Source organism: Asparagus officinalis, chromosome 2 (assembly GCF_001876935.1).
Source record: "Asparagus officinalis chromosome 2, Aspof.V1, whole genome shotgun sequence".
Lineage (NCBI taxonomy): Eukaryota > Viridiplantae > Streptophyta > Magnoliopsida > Asparagales > Asparagaceae > Asparagus > Asparagus officinalis.
The window spans coordinates 70,468,849-70,482,744 of NC_033795.1; the positions used below are offsets into that span (position 1 = coordinate 70,468,849).

Below are 13,896 nucleotides of genomic sequence, written 5' to 3' on the forward strand. Positions count from 1 at the left end.
ATACATTCATCCTTCATCTCAGGGTAGTATACATTCTCTAGACGCATGTCCTCCTCCTGTATCAATAGAGGATAAAAAAATCCAAATAAAAAACAAAAATTCCAATAGAACAAACCAATGGAATATAAAATATAAGCAAGCATAAATAGGAGAGAACAAAAGCTTCTCACAATTCACAAATGTCAAACGCCATATCTAAAATATAATGAAATGTATTATAATAAGCCAATGTCATTAATTTAATTCACTACTGAGGCATGCAATAGGCCATGGAGGTCATCGTCAAGTCCATTGAGTATTTTGAGGGTGAAATGATTTATGAGTTGTAGAACTTGATTGAAGAAACATGGATTGATTTGGGTCTTAACAATATACAACCTGAATGCAATTGTAGTTGGTTATAGGTTATCTTGTAAATGCTTTATGCTTGTGATATAGAGCATAAAAGAATGCAATCAACACTGGTTTACTATGTACTAAGATTCACTTTCAATTGATGAATGAGCATTAAAATCGATGATCAATATGGACATTAACGTAACAAACGAAATGTGGCATTAACGTTGATAGTTAAAATGGAAATTGACGCTCACAAACAAAATTCGGCATCAAAGTTGATACTTAGTGTAGGCATATAAAATAGCTTATAGGTCCCCTAGCATAGCTCGGCACAAACCGACGAACCAACGAGGCGACGAGATCGACGAATCGCACGGAAGCGACGGAATGCATCCATACGCGTTCGGAATCAAGCCAAGTGTTAAGGAATCAACGAGTCATCCAACCGAGAACAGACTCGGACGAATCACGATCGAATCAAGATCAGTTTTGGACTCAAACTCAGAAGCGGATTTACTGCCAAATCAGGAATCCGACTTACTGCCAAATCAGATCAACCAATCAGAGTCTCAATCAACCGAATCACGGACAAAACCGGAAAACGGACACAACTCAAAAACTCGGAAAACCCACACCTAAGGGGGCTCGGCTTAAGCCGAGCCACCCATAGGTGGCTCAGCCAAGGCCGAGCCACCCATGGGTGGCTCGGCACAGTGCCGGCCACCTATGGGTGGCTGACATTTCTCTGTGCGCGGGCACAGTCTTGAGAGCCTATAAATAGGCCTACGACGGTGGCCGACAGTGGCCGACATGTCTCTGTGCGCGGGCACAGTTCAGAAAGCCTATAAATAGGCCAGGCAATGTTCATTTTCAGAGGTTGGAAATTTTGGAGAGGCGAAGCCCTGCTGAAGAAGAGTGAACTCAGAGCTTTGAAGACTTGAAGACTTGAAGACTTGCACGTACAGATCTGATCCTCGGCGAGCACCCGCATCAGAAAAGGCAGGATTTCGAGAGGAGACAAAGAACAGATCTGAGATCTACACGATATCACACTCCGGATCTAAGCTTGGTCTTAGATCCCGAGATCTGAGCGATTATTCCCTTGGTGGACTAATCCCTCCCGGCTATTATTCCCTTCGTGGAATAATACCCGTATAATCGTGTAGATCCGACCGGATCTAGATCGCGCGGTGGTCCACGGCAAACAACCCCGGCGCAGGCAAAGAACCCACACAAGCGAGCGGCCGCAAAACAGGAGCTCGCGATTTGTTCACAAGAGGAAAGTTGTAATTTTTACTTTTTTTCTTTGATTTAGTTGTAACCGGATCTATAAAAGACCGGATCTTTGTAATCCAAGATGACAATTATCTCATTAATGAAGAAAGATACAGTTTTCCACGCGAACACTGACATGTTAATTGCTATAATAAGTGGTGACTGGTAAGATAAGTGTTATGATTTTTTTTTTTTTTTTTGAGAAAAATAAGTGTTATGATTGTAGACTTGTGTTCGTATCTAGGATTCCAGATTTATGTGCCTGTTTAGTGTTCTGATGTAGTTGGTTATGGTCCAAATCCTCACACGAAAGGACTGCAATTTGAGTTAGGTACCCAATGAGTTTGTTTCAAAGTATAACCATTTTGTAGAAGAAAAAAATGTATGTCAAAAGCATAATTTACGGAATGAAAAATATTGGAACTGAGCATTTTGCTCTTTAATGTTTCTCTTTTGTGGTTTTCATTTGAAATTTTCTATTTAAAGGAAGTATGATTATGATCAGCATACAATTGACTCAATGAGCAATCCAAGCCCAATTTGTAACTAAAGGGTGTTGCTTCTCTAAATTTGTTGCTGTTGTTGTTTTTACTACCAACAGGTTGCAGAATACCTTGTTCCCTCTATCAGATCGGTCCCTAGCAGTCAGTCCATGAAGCCAACCTACATAAAATTCTTAACAGGCCTTAAGGCGTACTCCCAGATTTTTTCAGTTAATATCCAAAACTGATATGTTTTTTTTCCCTTTAGTGAATATGCTGAGCTTATGTTAACTATTATCTTCTCATTTTCTTGTACAGAGAATTGCTTTTGGTGCAAGGAGGAATAGATACGTTATTGAAGATTGAATGGCTTATTCGCTTTCGTGAGTTTTTATTCTTAAAATTTTTTCTTCCACAATGGAAGTTATTCCTTCTACTTTAACATGTGGTTAGTTCTTAATTGTTGAATATTTTTTTCTTTCTTATTCATTTATTTATGCATTTTCAATTTTCATAGGGGATTAGGAAAGAACAACGTTCTTTCTGCAATGAAGAGTGCGTTGTGGTTCAGCACAAGTTCCATGAACTGTGTGGGTCCAAATGCAAAATCAACTCTATTTTTAATCCTCCTTTCTTTGTGAAACTCATCTGCAGGTATGGGAAAAGCTTTTGTGTCTGCAAAGGCTTTTTCATTCTTCTCATGTTAGGGCCGCACTGGTAAATTAATAATAATGCCTCTTCTTTTTTTCCTTTTTTTTCTTTTGGTTGAGCAACTACTGGTAAAATAATTTCATAAACAATAATATTGAGGTTGACACCAAATTATTTTTTGAAGAACAGTTACAGTATTCAGATTTGCGTTTACTAGAAAATAATGATTGGTTGAGAACATAGGGTTCCATATGCATTTTTTTAATTCTTAAATACAGAAAGCATCTCAGTACTACACAAATTGATTAATGAGGTTTATATGGGATCCTGATATATAGTATTGCCACTTGTTCTCAAAACTCGACTTGAATTTGGTTCTTGGGTTGAATTTTCAGGTGAAATCTTGGTGCAAAATGGAAGCCTTCACTGCCTATGAAGTACTGTCTCAATGCAACTGCATCAAGGTAGTCCCCGAGAGAATTTCAGTGTTCGAAAGGCTCGGCACCGAAACGCCAAAACCAAGGTATAGGCGTTTCCGGCAAAGAAGAACGGTGGTTAAAGACGGAGAATTTCCGAGGGTCACCGCCAACATGACCAGCAAAGAGACATCGACACAGGTTAATCTCAAGTCGTTTCTGGAAGCATCCCGGCGTGTAACCCGTCTGCAGTCCGGAGCCATCGCACGAGGAACTTATGGTAGGGTTCGGACAAGATTGCCTTCGGAAGATGAAGAATCGGATTCCTGCTCTGCTGTCGCATCGGACAATACAGTGTCCAGCGAAGGACAACCCCGCGAGTCATTTATGATAAGCGCGGAAGAAATGGCCAAGATGCTTGAAGACGCTTTGGCTAAGCAGAAAGAAAGTTTCAAATTCGAGATGGAGATGGCCATGCAGCAGATGAGAGAGATGCATGAGCAGCAAATCCATGCATTCAGGAACCAGCAAAGTGAATCGAACCGCCGTAACCAGATTATTCAGGAAAAGGAGCACGCAGATAGGGATGAAGCTCACAATGCCAATAACCCTCCCGTCAATGCAGGGGGTGGTAACGAGGATGCCAACGAAGATACAAGTGAAGACTTGAAGATCAAAGATCTCGAGAGCAAAATCAACACATTGATCTCCGCTCAAGAGGTGAAGAAGACGGGCATTCCTTGTCCATACCCACGAGAATGGGAATCAATCCCCTATCCGGCGAAGTTTAGTCTGATTAACTTTACGCCGTTTGATGGGAAGGGTTCCCCCACTCAGCATTTGATTTATTTCAAATCGCACCTGGGTATTATTTCCGGCAATGAGCCTCTGATGGTGCGGTCATTCGTCGGCACTCTTCGCGGAGCCGCCTTCGATTGGTATCGCCGCCTCAAGCCAGGCAGCGTAAACAGCTGGGATGACATGGAGACCAAGTTCCTGGCCAACTTCTTCGACGACGACACCGAGATATCTATCGGATCATTGCTCGATGAGAAGCAGAAGGACGGGGAGTTAGTCGACACCTTCGTCAAGAGGTTCCGGAACAAAGCGATGAATTGTCGGGACCCGATCACCGAGGAATTCATTCACCAGACCTGCCATTATAATCTGTCCTTAGACGTATTGGAAGCAATGGGGACAGCACCGTCTGACACTTGGAAGGATCTGAAGGTTCGAGGGGAGCAGGCTGAGCGATTCCTTAGAAGGAAGAAGGCCGAAAGGAACCGACCGACGGTTAATCCGCTGGACTCAAACTTCGCCTCTCGTGGTAAGGGCAAGGCACCTGCAGCTGCTGGTGGTGCTAATCAAGCGTCACAACAGCAATCCCGAAGGCAGCAAAAGACTTCGGGTCCGAGACTCCAAAAAGAGTACTCTTTCAAGGACGAAGACGTTCCAGCCATCTTCGAATCCCTCCTTGAAGGTAACAAGATCAAGCTACCACCTATCACAAATCAGGAGGAAGCTGACAACACTACGGACCCAAAGTACTGTGCATACCACAGGAGGGTCGTTCATCCCACCAAGGATTGCTTTACTCTCAAGAATAGCATTCAGACCTTGGTTGAAGCCGGCGTCATAACGCTAAGGTAAGCCAAATAAGAACGGCAAAACTCCAAAGAGTATACGAGTATAAACTGTTTCTCAATCCTCCGACCGGTATAAGAGGTTAAACTACTCCCTGATACTCCAATAGGTATATGAGTCTAAACTGTTTCCCCACTTTTGACGGGAAGTTCCTGGAGAATATTAAGCTAATATTCTTCAGGATAACCCGGTTAGGTAATTGATAATAATGTCCGAACCAGTTCCGCAGACGAAACTGGGGGTGGACGATTTATGTAACGGGAAGTTCCCAAAACCACAGCAATGTAATGAATAAGAACTCCCATTCAAATTCTCACCGTGTCTGTGCACTCAACACCCTCTCTGTTAGAGTCTCGACATAAAATTCCCAATTGGTCAAACCTTCCTACAGTTAGGACCACAACCAAAACCTCCTCTCGATTCCTCCAATGAACGAGAGGTCCACTTTCAAATCGAGTGATCAAACCTTCCTACAGTTAGGGTCACCTCAAACTCCTGTTTGGCCAAACCTTCCTACAGTTAGGGTCAAAACCATAATTCACTCTCGATAAAAGAGAAATTCATCTTTAGTTCGGTAATCAAACCTTCCGACAGTTAGGGTTATCCGAATCTTTTCGATTCTCGGAGTGGAGATCCCACTCTCAGTTTCACCTTTCCGGATTCTGGGGGTGGAGATCCCACCTCGAGTCTCCTTTCCAGTTGAAGATAGAATATAAAATTCTTCTTCTTCATTGTCGGGAGATAGAATATAAAATTCTTCCTCTCCCATTTCGGGTTCGTCTTTGCCCCAAGAGAAGACACCACCTTTTTCAAATCCCAAAATCTGTGCCTCACAGGTACAGGGAATTTTATCCCGAATCCTAAGTAGGGATAAGTCAACGCCTAACACGCGTTGCCGGTTTAGTCTTGTTCCGTAGAAAAAAGACACCAGAGCTCGATTCTGGGGTATTCTATCCTGAAACCTAAGCAAGGATAAGTCTGCGCCTAACCCGCGCTGCCGGTTAGTTCTTAACCGTTGAAAAGAACATCCGTCCACATATTCAACATTGTGGCAGGTTGTTATTAATAACACCAAAATCCATGCCTTACACGCATGGGGAATTTCATCCTGAATCCTAAGAAAGGATATGCCGACGCCTAACACGCGTCGCCGGTTTAGTCTTTTACCGATTGAAAAAGACACCAGAATACCAGTCTGGGGTATTTTTATCCCGAAGCCTAAGTAGGGATAAGTCAACGTCTAATACACGTTGCCGGGTAGCCTATTCCCGTAACAATGGCGAAGCCTATGTATTCAACATCATAGCACAAAGTCTCAGAGAATTCACTCTCTTAGCACAACGTTACATGCGGAACGGATTTAGACAATCCGCATGCTAGCCCGACTCAAACGGTAGTCGGTAAAGGCTAATCAAACCCGTTGAAGGCTGGGGGTTAGCCAAAAACCCTAAAGTCAACGCCTAACACGCGTCGCCGGGTAGTCTATTCCCGTGAGAAAGACGAAGTCTACGTATTCAATATCGTAGCACTAAAAGGGTTAACTCTTTTAGCTTAACGTCACATGCGGAACGGACTTGAACAATCCGCATGCTAGCCCGACTCAAACGGTAGTCGGTAAAGGCTCATCAAACCCGTTAATGGCTGAGGGTTTGCCAAAAATCCTATAAATACGAAAGTCACTGACGCATCAGCTCCATTAGTTGGTCTTGTGACTTGAGCATCCAACGACGTTCGAAACCCTAAGGTCAACGCCGGACAACGCGTAACCCTAGGTCAACGCCAGTCAACGCGTTGCGAGCAAAAATTCAACGTACGACGTTCGAAACCCTAGGGTCAACGCCGGTCAACGCATAACCCTAGGTCAACGCCAGTCAACGCGTTGCGAGCAAAAATTCAACGTACGACGTTCAAAACCCTAAGGTCAACGCCGGACAACGCGTGACCCTAGGTCAACGCCTATCAATGCGTTGCAATGAAAGAACTAACACTCCGAAGAGTATATGAGTATAAACTGCTCCTCAATCCTCCAACAGTGCATGAGGTTAAACTGCTTCTTAAATACTCCAATAAGGTATATGAGTATAAACTGTTCCCTAATTTTTTGAGAAGTTCCTGGAGAATGTTTTTCTTAAGGATAACTCAACAATACGACGCCGGACAACGCGTTGCAGATAAAGACTCGACGCCAACAATCGATGGTCAGCTAAATCAGGAACCGACTTCAAAGTTCAAAATTCCGACAACGGTCAGACAATAAATGCAGCACCGAAACTCTCTCAAGCATTCGACAAAGCACCGGATAGCCTGGAGAATTAAAGGAATCAAGAACGGAAGTCATTCCAAGGTCCCATTACACCGACTGAAGGTTGGGACAAGCATATCCAAAGTATTCCAGACTCTTCTATAAAAGAACGAGACTGAAATACTTTGGAGGGGGTATCTGTAGGCATATAAAATTGCTTATAGGTCCCTTAGCTCAGCTCGGCACAAACCGACAAACCAACGAGGCAACGAGATTGACTAATCGCACGCAAGCGACTCAGAACTTAACAAGATTCAAGCTTTGGGACTTCGAGGACTTGCACATCCAGATCTGGTGCTCGACGATCATCAACGCCAAATAAGGCTGGAGTTCGAGAGGACCGGATCTCAGATCTACGTTGCTACACTCCGGATCTAAGCTTGGTCTTAGATCCCGAGACTTGGACGATTGTTTCCTTGGTGAAACAATCCTCCCCGGCTATTATTTCCTTGGTAAAATAATACCCGTTGTACTGCGTAGATCCGACCGGATCTAGATCGCGCGGTGGTCCACGGCAAACAACCCCGGCGCAGGCAAAGAACCCACAAAGCGAGCGACCGCAAAACAGGAGCTCGTGATTCGTTCGACAAACAAGGAAACAAAGTTGTAATTTTCATTTCTTTTCAATTTGATTTTCGTTGTAACCGGATCTTATAAAAAGACCGGATCTTTGTAATCGATAGACTATTACAAGAGTGTACAATGGAATCATTAATGAAGAAAGCAACAATTTTTCCCGCGAACACTTAGAACGGGTAAAAACACCCACAAAATGAATTCAGCATTAACATGGATACTCAAAGGAGTACAGGGAGTACATGTGACTATATTGCTAGACTTATAAGGTGTTGACCAGAACAGGTGGGTATTCATATATTATAGACACAAATTCTACCATGTGGCCTCTAAAGTCAACATATGTTAATATAATCATACTCAACTAACAAGCATAAGTATCTTATTCTGACCAAATAACACAGACGATACCTCATATCAAGAATTTTGCCTAAACTCGACCTCAAAAAAATGAGAAATAACCAAATAAAATAAAACCTTTCACCTAGGTGTGGGTTTCAATTTGGTATAATATGAAATTCAATTAGTGTTTGTGCATGTTATTAAATTGATCTCACACATGTTTTCTTATACATTTCTACACGCATGGATATAATATATAATTGATGGGAAATTCCACTAACGTCGCCAGTAGGACATTTGAGGCATTATGACAGGGATATTGTTCAAAGCTCAAAAAAATGAAAAAGTATACCAAAGGTAAGGAAAAATTCTTTTTACTGGTACAGGGAGGGTGTAATGGCAATGGACTCCATTGGCCACATATATGTCTGCATGTATATACTGTATAGTCTATACAACATAACTAATGCTTATAGGTTCCTTCATGCAACAATATAATAAAGAAGACGCATTATATCAACTATTATTTTTAGTATTGGACTAAGAGAGCGGAAAAAAAATCAAATGGTGTGAAAACTATATAGACGGAGTAAACATATATTAGCCTCTTAACCAAAATACCACAGATGCATACAACTATGTTTGAAGCATATACAACTGCTACTTTACTAGCCAAGTTTTATCTAGCACAACAAATAATATGCAAACACGGAGGAAAAAAATGAGGGCAACAAACAAGAAAGAAAAGAAGTTGCAGATGAATAACTTACACTGGAGGAGGCTGTTGACGCTCAACAAGAAAAGAAGTTGCAGAGGAAAAATGTGTGTTAGTATGTATGAAACAATTCTAATTTGTAGAAGAATTAAGGGACGTATACAAGAATAGGATTATTGTATATCAACTAACATCTTTCAGATAAGACAACATAGAAAAGAAAGATATAAATCATTCTTATAAGCATGGCAGCAGGCTTTGTTGTACACTACTGCTTGGGCTTCGATAGGATTTGGATTCATATCAAGTGCATTCTCAAACTGTACCAGAGCATCTTTCACCTATCATTCATAAATGGTGAGTCAATAGTATGCAAACATGAAATATGGAATAGGAAAGTTAGTAAAAATTATAGCACGTTGGGGTATCTATGTGGTGGTCTGTGTGTATAGGTGGGTGGGTGGTAAATGAAGGGGAGTGTATATAGGCAAGGAGAAGATTTTCACAGGGCACTTTAAAAGATATCTGATTTATTAACTGAAAAAAGAAGCATATTAAACAGAAATTTTATGAATGCTTGGCCTAGGGGGAAAAAGTGTGGGTTAAATTTGCGATTGAATCCTTGATAATACAAGAGTATAATTCAAATTACCCAAGAAGACACTCACACTTGGCCATCTATAAAATCATGCATGCCATTCATTAGAATCCTAATTACAACACGATACATTGTTAATGTATTCCTCTTTGAACATTAGAGAAATTTGAACCGCTAATACGCAACTCCATTATTTCACAATGTTCTTAATGTATTGTGCTTCTACATTTATATTTGTATTGATATAAATGCCTAGGGTAATCCAGTCAAAAGAAAACACAAGTGATATTCTATGCATTCGGTCGTGCTTAATTTTCCCCCTCCATCTCCTTGTCAAACCCAAACCCCACATTGCCTTTAAGCTCACAAAAAATATCAATCATTCACTACTCTCGCCTATTATAATATCTTTCAATGTCAAAGGCCAAATGATTCGATTTAGATACAACCAAGTAAACTCTACACGAGAAATTCACAGCACATTCGTAGGGATTTACAATCACAACTTCCCCTGCATCAAATTCAATGACCCAACTCCTAATTTCAAAATTAAAAAAAACCCTAAAAATCACTTTTTCTCATCTCAGTCTGCCTTTTTCTCACTATCCAAAGAGTGTAACTACTAAATTTAAACTTTGATAGAATAACCCATAGATTTATAAGCGAACAATAATAAACGGAAAAAATTCTGGCTAAATTTTGAGAGACGAAGATTTCAGCGGGTGCAGAGTTACCTCGACACCAAATGTTTCAACCGTTATGGTGATGGCGTTTGAAGGACAGTGGTGATATGGGAGAGAAGGAGGAGGATCAGAACACCGCGGCAACGGAGAACTAGATTTGGGTCCACTCGTCGAGCGCGCCGCCACCGCCCACGAGATCACCCTCCTAAACCCAATCTAGGTCCACTCCAAGCACTCTGACAAGCCCTTCTACACCATCGATCCTCCACCGGATCGACGTCGGCATCGTCATCGACCTCGAGCCCGCTTGCACGGAAGACCACCGCCCTCTCTATTGTCAGCGCCGTGGAGTCTCGGAAGCTCGCCGTCTGCCGTGGAAGTAGAGGATGACGGGCAATGCGGAGATGAGAGAGAGAGAGATTTGGGGGTTTGTAGAGAGAGAGAGAGAGGGTTTGGCCCATTTTAGATGGAGAGGGAAATGAAAAAAGCGGGGGAGGAAATGAAAAAATAGTTGGGCAAATGAAAAAAGAGGGGGAGGCGTAAATTTTTTTTAGGCAACCTATAGACAGAATTTCCGTCTAGGTTGAACCTAGACGGAAATTTCTTCTAGGTTGAGTGTCTATTTAAAAAAAAAATAAAAACCGTAGTTTATCAATCTAGAATAAAATTTTCGTATAGATTGATTCAAACTAGACGGAATTTTTTCCGTCTAGTTTGAGGTTCCGTCTAGTTTTCCTCAAACTAGACGGAAAAAATTCCGTCTAGTTTGTTCATTTTTCTACTAGTGACGGTCCAATTCTACTTCTCTTTTATTCACACTTTACATGAGAATGACATTCCGAGTGAGATAACTGTAAATGGGAATTCCCACTCAAATTGAATTAAAAACAATTCGCAACTTCCAATTGTGCTCTTAATAAAATCAACATGTAACCACAAAATAAAAAAATGTAATTTCTAAATATGTCAATTCCCACTTCATTGTCCAAAAACTGTATCCAAATGTGCGCTTAATCTTAGGTGCTCACATTAACTCCATCTTATTTCTTATTTCATTCCATTTTCACTTCACTCCTTATACTGCTTAAGTTCTTTTAGGTACCGTTTGGCTAAGGGTTAAGTGAGGGGTTAAGGAGACTTAACCCCTTCTTAACCTGCCAAACACAACAAATCTATATAAGGGTTAAAGTGAGTTAACCCTCCATAATTTGCCAAACATAAAAAATATAGAAGGGTTAAGTTAACCCCTCTAGAGGGGTTAAAATGAGTTAACTCCTCAAAATGAGGGGTTTACTAATACTCCTATTTAGATGGAATAAGAGTTAACCCTTCTAATTATAAAGAAAATAGTCAAAATCATTGTTATTCCCAAACACTAAAACTGATCATAAGAACTAAAATAAAACTTATTTAACGGGTTAATAATTTAGTCATTCGGATTATCAAATGGGCTAAGTACATTAATCCTTCTCTTTAACCCCTCTTCATTAACCCTTTGCCAAACGAGGCCTTAAATAATTGTAACAAGTGAATTAATTAATTATAATGTATGATAGTTACCTGAGTTTTCAATATAAAGAATATTCCAAATTTATTCCTAACAATTAGGAAACTAGAATGTAATGGATAAAATAGCAGTTATGAATACTTGGATGAGATGTGTACATGAATTTTCACGAAACACAGACGCTAGTTTTGCCGTTGTGTCAAGGGAAGGTTACGTAAGGACTTAATTGTAATATAATGATTGTATAGAATAATAAAATCGAATATTAGTAATTACTTGGTTACATTAAGTTCCTAATTGAAATTTGTAGGTTTATCAGACTATTATGTTTTACTGCTTCAAAATTTTCCTTCGAGTAAAAAGTCAATTACATTTGAGAAATATATTTACCCCGCAGATGATGAAACACATCCCCAAACATGTCAGCCCACCAACACACCCACGGAATACAAGAGAAGGAATGAGTAAACAGTGAGATTGATGAATGCTGACGCGTCTATTTGGGTTTTGTTTCATCACTTTATTACGGGGAAATCAATATTAAAGATGTGATCCTAACAAACTCAAGAAACAAAGGAACTTGCGCATGCACCTCACGTGCAGAAAGCCAACTTAAAAATCATCCCCCCGCCCCCCCCGCCCCAAAACCTTCCCAACAATGAGCAGGAAGGGCCTCTTTCATCCATCCTCTGTCCGTTAAACTGCCCCTTCCTTTCACTTCACCTCTCTCCCCAATTAAAGGTAACGTCCATTCCTAAAGTGCCAAATTTATCAAGACACCAACAAATACTATCGGGGTGTTTTGTACCATCCCAGGGTGAAAATCTTACTGCTTTCCTTTATGGTGTTCAAAACACCCCAACACTTAAATGACTGTTTTGATAAAGATTTGTAATCTCAAATTTAACAGAGAGAACTTTCTATTCAAAAATCCAACTATTTGTAATCAAAATATGAATAATCACAGGAACAATTAATCCGAATCCAAACTAGGTAAACAATAATAGAAACAACAACACAATAGGCCCCCATGAACACATGAACAGGGTTGGTTGCAGAAGCGAAGCGGAGGTCCAATTCCAACTGAAGCCTGCTGTGCAAGAACACAGCTGCAACCAACCCAATGCGAGTTGCTCGCGATGTCATGAAATGCTGCTTGTGCATCACTGTAATTTCCTGAATAAACCCTATGGGCACAAAAGGTGTTTGGTTCCCAAGGCTTGCAATTGTAAAACAATCTTGTGCTTAAATATATTAAGAACCCACCAGATAAAGTTGAATAGTAATATATGATGTTGAAGAGGATATTAAGATAATTGATAAGAATAAAAAATAAAAAGAAATGATGAAAGGTATTTGGGGGATGGATGCAGGGTATAAAAAAATGTTTTGCATACAGAAATGAGCAAAAGGGACAATCGCTACATGGGGCAAACACATTGTGCTTTTATATTTTCTTCTGCTAACAATGTTGCGTAGGGGTGCATGGCCCGGATAGCGCCCGGCCCGTCCTCAGACACCCCACAACGACATGGCGGATCAAGTGGCTGCGCCGAGGATCGTGTATCACAAAACACATAAAGACACAATAAAACAAACCAAGCCAAACAAATCGGGTAAGTTCATACATGTTCGAACCCACATTAATAGTTATTATGAATATTGTAAGAAAAAATGAGTGTAGGCGTATAAAAGCACATTAATCCTTAGCCTCAGCTCGGCACAAAAACGAACCACGTTCCCCCCGCAACAACGAATGAATCCACAAACACAACCGTGCAAGAATCAAGCTAACTGAGTTGGAGGAATCAACGAATCAATCCAAAAACGAGAGCGGACTCGGACGAATCACAATCGAAAATCAAGATCAGTTTTCGAGACTCAAAACTCCAAAAGCCGATTTACTGCCTAATCGAGAACCCATTCAATCAACAACCAGAACAATATAACACACAGAACCAACAAAAATCACGGACAGAACCAAGGAACAACCAACAACGAACACCGAACAAACCCGGAGGGAAACATCGGCGAAAAAAACAAAACCGAACCATCTCAAGTGGCTCGGCTTGGCCGAGCACCCTGAGGGGCTCGGCCCAAAGCCGAAGCACACAACAAGAGACACACAAGCGAGCACCTGGGGTGGCACCACCACAACAGGGTGACCACACACAAGCCAACCTTGAGAGACACAACGGCATTGGATGTTGGCCACAGTCACGACCCATGTGAGAGAGCCTATAAAAACCAAGGGACATCAAAAGGTCGAACTTCCAAACCGAAACCTCTGCCGGATTGAAAGAACTCGAAGCTTCTGAAGAACACATAGCACATTCGGACTCTGAACATCGGCGAGCATCCCACAA

At 41.1% G+C, this 13,896-nt stretch overlaps 1 long non-coding RNA gene across 2 annotated transcripts; it reads left to right on the forward strand.

Moving 5' to 3' along the window:
- On the forward strand, window positions 1,788–3,184 carry LOC109829597. 2 transcript variants are annotated; one of them, XR_002244090.1, is made up of 4 exons: window positions 1,788–2,326; window positions 2,415–2,479; window positions 2,614–2,813; window positions 3,143–3,184. It is a non-coding gene; the product is annotated as an uncharacterized LOC109829597 (long non-coding RNA). The 2 variants fall into 2 exon arrangements; XR_002244089.1 differs by having other exon boundaries at window positions 1,876–2,326; window positions 2,751–2,813.